The sequence below is a fragment of the Adiantum capillus-veneris genome, chromosome 24 (genome assembly GCF_014529385.1).
Source record: "Adiantum capillus-veneris isolate H3 chromosome 24, ASM1452938v2, whole genome shotgun sequence".
Classification (NCBI taxonomy): Eukaryota; Viridiplantae; Streptophyta; class Polypodiopsida; order Polypodiales; family Pteridaceae; genus Adiantum; species Adiantum capillus-veneris.
Window position 1 is genome coordinate 113,653,320 of NC_140954.1, and position 7,352 is coordinate 113,660,671.

Consider the following 7,352-nt stretch of genomic DNA (forward strand, 5'->3'; position numbering starts at 1 on the left):
GGGAAGAGTGGGCATCCCGAGATTAGGCCCCCCGTGGTCGGTTGAAACTAAACTCGGGATCCTGAGATTAGTTTTGAAAAATCTAAACTGAGGATCCCGAGTTTAGTTTTAGTAGATTGATCTTTTACTTGGGACCATTGATCCCATGGTTGAGACCCGTGGCATTTAAAGGGGAGGGAGAGGTTGTTGGCTTCCAGCCACTGTTGGGAATGGTGTGACATTGGGGCAGTTGGCAGAACCTGGAAAAGTTGATGCACAACGAATCAGATCGCAACTTTAACGTTGGAGTTGAGGTTGGGCGGGCAAAACAGGCCAGCACAGTTCTTGGAAAAGTTGCCCGCTGAGGTGGAGAGCTAGCTCAGTCGTCCAACCATGGGCAACAACCCAGTGTGACAAGGGCATCCGTGGGCGCGATACTTTATTGGCGGATCAGAGAGAAAATGGTGGCCGTCTGCCCCAATGTGCCACAGGCCTAGGAGTGCCTTCCCGTGGACCCTCGAAAATAGCTTCTGACGTCGCCTCTCAACTTCCAAGGTCTTCCTATAGGCCTGCCTCAGTTTGCTACCAAGTATGAAAGAGCCGCTCGTTTGGAGCTGGGTGGTTCAACCACCCTCTTGGAATGCATCTCGCCTTCCAAACCGGCTATAGTCAGTGCATTGCCCACTTGCACACATGAAGGCGCCGCGAAGTGTGGTTTGAATCCTGGCAGGAGTGCACAACACGATCCCAGGCTATGTGGGTGTTGACTACAACCGGTGGAGCGGACTCGTATGGGGCCATAATTGTGACTTTGGAGGGCCTACCAACTCGAACGGTTAGCTACCTTAAAAGCAATTCCAGTCATGCTACGAGAAGGCGCTCTAAGCCTTTGCTATGGTCACATGAGTAGAACTAAGCCGGCATAGTTCTACTATGCTTCCACACCTCAATGATACCCCAACTATGCCAAAAAAAGGCATAGGTGGTCGCCTGTAGCTTCGTTGCAGCTCTCCTGTCCGATTTGCAAGTCACCCTATCACACGATAATTGCAGTGAAATCGCTGGTCAAACTGTTTTGCGAGAGGGTCTGAAATCGGGAGGGCTCCTTGGGCAGGGCGGCTGCGCATTCTCGCCCATGATAACCAGAGATCTAACCGAATCCCACGATTTTTGAGAGAATGCATCCAAAAAATTTCACCTCTCTAGGTGATGTGACTCGCGATGATGGCAACCTTCTCTCTCTAAGCTACGCTGGTTACCTGCTATGTAGCAGGATAACACTCCACGCGACCAGGTCCATAGTTGCAAACCTTTACCGAAAAGCGACTTTATTGCTCGTTAGGCAGTTGCATGCATGGCGCTTTCGAAATCACTAGCCGTCAGTGCGATGTCTCCAGAAGGGATGGCGCCTGCACTTTTCACTATAGCCCCATGATTTTCTCCAGTGAGTCTTCTCTCTCTCTCTCTCTCTCTCGCGTTACGTTGCCTCTCGGCAGCAGCAGATTTTCACTAGCTCTCGAGAACAATATTTTGCACAGATTCTTTAATAAGTGCCTACGTGAGAGCATCGCGAGCAAACTCAAAAATGCCTCCTCTCTCATTTTGCGCCACGCAATGGCTGCTGCAAATTTGCTTCCATTTTGCAGCCATGGCATAGCATTGTAGAGCTCTCTCTCTCTCTCTCTCTCTCTCTCTCTCTCTCAGACCACATACAAGAAAACCCTTCGCTTCCTCCTCCTAGCTCCATACACAAACAAAAGCAGCTCTCTATCCTCCAATTTCCCTAACCACCATGGAGCACTTTTTTTTAAAACCTCAATAGCCTCTCATCCGCTGTGGAGGATAGCGAGCCAGGGGAGGAGTTCTCTTGGTCACAACTCTCCCAATGATTGCATCGCAAACTTCTCTCCCAATCGCATTGCAACTTTCATCCCCGATCGTGCCAACCTAGACCTCTCGTTTGTCGTCACCCTTAGAGCGCTTTCTTCTGGCCACTCATAGAGTCATGCCAAATGGAGCTATATTTTTTGGACCTCCGCCACACTTGCCAAATCCACCACCCTTGCCAACTCTACCCACTCCATCGGCAAACCAACTACATCATGTCGACACCTTCAATGGAAAAGGATAATACCGGGAAGAAACCAACCACCAAGAAGGGGTCCAAGCCATCTCGTGGTGAGCATGGCAAGAAGTATTCAAAGAACGCAACAAAAAAGGCTCGCCACAACAAGCTCTCCATAAGTGATTCAATCACAAATCATGACAATTGGAGTTTGGAAGAGGTTCGTGTCCTGGCGGATGCAAAATTCCACCTCCATGAGTTCTTGGCTAATGCACAAGGTAGAGAGCGGTCTTGTCCTTGGATTACCGGTGGCGTAAGGTAGCAAAATGGTGCAAAGAAGTTGGAGTCACACGAACTCCCTTGCAATGCATGGACAAATGGGAGACCATTTTTCCAATGTTTAGGAAAATAAGGGATTGTGTCACAAAACAGGAGCGTACACTAGCACTTGAAAATCTGAAAATTAAAATACTTTGCAAATGTGAGAGAAGGGAGAAGATCGACACAGTATTGGGGACCAGAAGATGGGCTGGTTCCCCTCCGTTAAGAGTATTCTTTTATTCAAGGAGAATTCGTATACAAGCACGAGAACCCGAGGAAACCCCTCCGTTCTGTAATCTTAGACCCGAAGGTCGTGCTTTCCCGTAAAGGGTTTGAGCACAAGGCCGTTCCTTCCCGTAAGGGACTTAGGCACGAAGCCGTACTTTCCCGTAAGTGACTTGGGCGTGAAGCCGTACTTCCCGTGAAGGGCCTTCCCGTAAGACGGGAGATTCCTGCAAAACAAACCACACAAACACGCGACAACAATTCGTATGGCGAATACACAATAGATACCTATCGCTCTTGCGCAGGAAAAAGCGACTTCCGTGCTTCGTAGTCTCGCGATCTCTTGCGGCAGAGTCTTCTCTTGCTGACGTTGGTACCCCCTTTTGAGTGAGGGCATGTGGTGCTTTTATAGCTCCCTGGCCACGGCACGAATAGCTACTCACATAAAGATCGCGACTGTTTTTTTTTTTTTTCTTTTTGCGCTGTTCTACCCGAAGTAGGGAGAGAGAATTCGCTGGCTGGTTTTGTTGCTTTATCTTCTATGTGGCTGCCCACTTATTAAGTGGGCGGCCGACATATTTTAAAATTGGTCTGAACCTGCCCAAAAACTCAATAAAACCTTATAAGTTAAAACCAATGCATTTCACAACACTTCCCAGGCGTCCCTGGATGCAACCACATGCACGAATGCAATGCAAACATAGATTCCTCGCGGGAAAGCGTCTGCCTTCCCGCGATTGTTCCTGCTTTTCGTAAAAAGCTTCATTGAACCCATCTTTATTATTGTGCTTGCGTTCCTACACGTATTTTCATACTCAGTTCGGATTTCCTTCTTAGCCTACGGGATGCCCCCTTACTAATGCACCCGTCACCCATCATGTGACGCATCAGGGGCACTCGTAACCTGGCCCTTTCCACCGAATGTACGGAAACTCCTTCGCGATGTTTACCGTCACCCATCAAATGACACATAAGAGTTGTCCGTTCCTGATGGAAGTTCCCGTAGCTATAATCTTTTAACAGTTCTTAGTGCACATAATAAAATATCTTAAACAAGAAATTAATCATTAAAAATAAGAAAATAGTCTAATTAGCAACATCTCTCTGGCTTCTTAACAGTTGACGTCAACTGTAGTGCTTGGACATATACCCCCAGTATCTCGGGATAAGCTGCTAATTCCTCCTGCGTCATCCACTGAGCATCTAGATTCGAGTAGTTCTTAAACTTAACCAAATACTTCCGTGTTATTTTTTTGGACTTGAGAGACTGCTCCTGATTACTTACTATCTGCTCCGGTTGGAGTATTTCTTCTGTTTCCTCAACCTCAGGAGGTTCCTCAGCACTAGGCTGTTGGCTTGGAGATGGTCCCACATACGGCCGGAGTAAACTGACATGGAAAGCATTATGGATCTTCCAATTAGGCGGTAGCTCTAATCGAAAAGTGACATCATTCACTCGCTCAGTGATCTTAAACGGCCCATAATAACAGGTAGAAGGTTTTACCACTTTCCCCTTATGAGACACTTGTTTCTTAAGTCTTGCCTTCTCAAACTTGAGTAAGACTAACTGTCCGACTGTGAAGTCTAGATTCCTTCTGTGCTTGTCTGCAGCTTTCTTATGCTTTTCCTGAGAGCGTAGGATAGCTCTCCTAACTTGCCCGTAGGCTGTGTCCAAATCCCGAACAAATTCATCTACTGCAAAGATCTTATCCTTAGTTAAAAGGATGGGTGGAAGCAAAGGCTTACCATAGAGAATCTCAAAAGGTGCTTTCCCCGTCGATGAGTGTATGGTATTGTTATACGCATACTTGACAAGAGGCAAATCTTTCTCCCAGTCAGATTGCCGGTCTAACACATAAGCTTTTAACATATCCAATACTGTGGAATTGGCTATCTCACTTTGCCCGTCCATTTGAGGATGGTAGGCAGATGAAAAATTCACCTTTGTACCAAGATTATCCATCAAGGCACGCCAAAAATTTCCTGTCATGCGAGGATCTCGATCACTCACAATTGACTTAGGCATTCCATGATGCTTAAAGATCTGTGCCAGGAAGACCCTAGCCATATGATCTGCTTTGATCTTTTTCTTGACTGGTATAAAGTGTGCTTGCTTGCTAAACCTGTCCACAATGGTCCAAATCGCGTCATTTTCAGTCTGAGTTCTAGGGAGGTCCATGATGAAGTCCATGGAAATACTTTCCCAAGGTTCATTAGGCACAGGCAAAGGTTGTAGCAACCCAGGCGTCTTATGCCGATCATACTTCACTTTTTGGCAAACCAAACATTCCCTGACATACTTATCAATGTCTGCTTTAAGGCTAGGCCAAAAGAAATATCTTTCTATTGCTAAGTTTGTAGGGAGAATACCCCGATGACCCGCCTAAGGCGAAGCGTGTGCTTCATCCATGATCTTCTTTCTTAATGGTTCCGCCACACATATGGCCTGATGGTTGTAGAGATAACCGTCCCGAATGGAATAGGGAAACTCATTCTCTCCACGATGTAGCTTTCCCCAGATGGTGGAGCAGTCTGGATCATTCGGATATAAATCCGGTAGTGCTTCTAATTCTTGGTGATACACCGAAGTGATAGCGTTCACCCTTGGCTGCCTAGACAATGCGTCTGCGACTACATTCTTACTCCCAGCCGTGTGAAGGATCTGGAAGTGAAACATAGACAAAAAGTTTGCCCACCTCATCTGCTTCTCAGATAGTTTCCTGTGCGTAAGAAAATACCACAAACTCTGGTGATCAGTCTTGATCACAAAATCCGATCCTACAAGATAGTGCTTCCAGTTGGATAAGGCGTGAATCACAGCCGTGAGTTCCTTTTTGTAGATTGATGCATGCAACTCTGCATCCTTAAGCCGTCTGCTTTCGTAGGCCACTGCATGGCCTTCTTGGTTTAACACTGCTCCGATGCAATCGCCTGAAGCATCGTAGTGAACCTCAAATGGTTTTCTTAAGTCAGGCACTATCAAAATAGGCCCATGGCTTAGCAAGTACTTGAGCCGATCAAAAGCTCCTTGTTGTCTCGATCCCTATCTACAAGGAATCTTCTTCTTTGTCAAGTCATGAAGTGGTCCTGCTACATGAGCAAATCCTCGGACAAACCTTCGATAATATGAACATAATCCCAAGAAACTACGTACATCATGTACCGCAGTGGGAATAGGCCAATCTTCTACCACTCGGATCTTGGCAGGATCCATACTCACTTGATTGTGAGAGACTATATGGCCGAGATAGTGTATCTTTGAGAGAAAGAACTCGCTCTTCTTTGCATTCACATGCAACTCATGCTTTCGCAATTCTTGAAACACTAAGTCTAAGTGCTTCTGATGTTCCTCTTCTAACTTAGAGAAGATGAGTATGTCGTCAAAGAATACTCCCATAAAAGCTCGATACGGGCTGAAAATGTGGTCCATCATGCGATTGAATGTCGAAGGAGCATTGGTCGAGCCGAAAGGCATTACCAAAAATTCATATAGTCCAAAGGTGTTGCGGAAAGCAGTCTTATGGACATCCTGAGCGGCGATCCGTATCTGATGATACCCACTCTTTAAGTCTATGCGACTAAAGACACTTGCATCCTGAAACTTATCAAGTATATCATCAATCCTAGGGATCGAAAAGCGATTCTTGATTGTGATCTTGTTTAAAGACCGGTAGTCTATGCACATTCGAAACGTGTCATCTTTCTTCTACACCAGTAGAACTGGAGAGCAGTAGGGTGAGGCACTGGGCCATACTAACCCTTTCTCTAGAATCTCGTTGAGTTGCTTTGAAATTTCCTCTTGCTGAGCAAGACTCACCCAATAAGGGGGTTGATTGGGAGGCGAGCTACCCAGTATGAGGTCTATGCGGTGATCTTCCGGGCGTACCGGAGGGAGTTCATCAGGAAGTGTTTCCGTGAAACAATCCTTGTATTTTTCAATAAATTGAAGACGCTTAATTTCCCGACTAGAGAGAGAGTCCCTACTAGTTTTATCCTTTGCAAAAATCAAGTAACCACAAACACACTTCTTCATTTCTTTCTTAATGGAGATATGGCTGACAATTGGGAACTGCCAATCTCCTGCATCTGCTTGAATCTTTATTTTCTTACCCCCATGATCAAAAGTGAGGGTCTTTTCCACATAATCGGGAATAGGTGTCATGTGAAAGTGCCATGGCATACCCATGATGATATCACATCCCTCGATGGGTGCCATCAAAAATGATTCGCGGTCCTTGTACTCGCCAATCCGAAGATTGAGCTGGCCTTGCACGGGAGTTGTATTGGTTGTCAACCCCTCGAATGTCGATCCAGATGTAACCGGTGTGCCAAGCTAAGCCGGTGTGAGGCACAATCGTTCCGCAGTATCCAGGGAGATGAAGTTATCCGTGGATCCTGGATCATAAAGAATTAGTACTCGCTGGTTGTTTAAAGACCCCCAGCCCTTCAGAAGTTGACGCTTCCCTTTCTCAGATTCTGTGTTTCCTTGAACATCTGGGATTGAGTTCGAACTTGGTGGTGCGGGTTCCTTCCTTGCTTTCTCTTGCCTCATAGAGGCTTGCTCTTGTCGTTGCTGCTTTAGAGGGCAGTCCGGTTTCATATGTCCTTTCTTGCCACAGTAGAAGCATCTTCCTTCCTCTCTGAAAGTTTGAAGTTGGGTAGGAGAAAGATACTTAGTTCTCTTGCCAGTGCCCTTTGGCTTCTTAGAATGATCATCGTCCCTAGATGGAGGACGTTTTCTTCCTTGGCCCACTTGGTCATC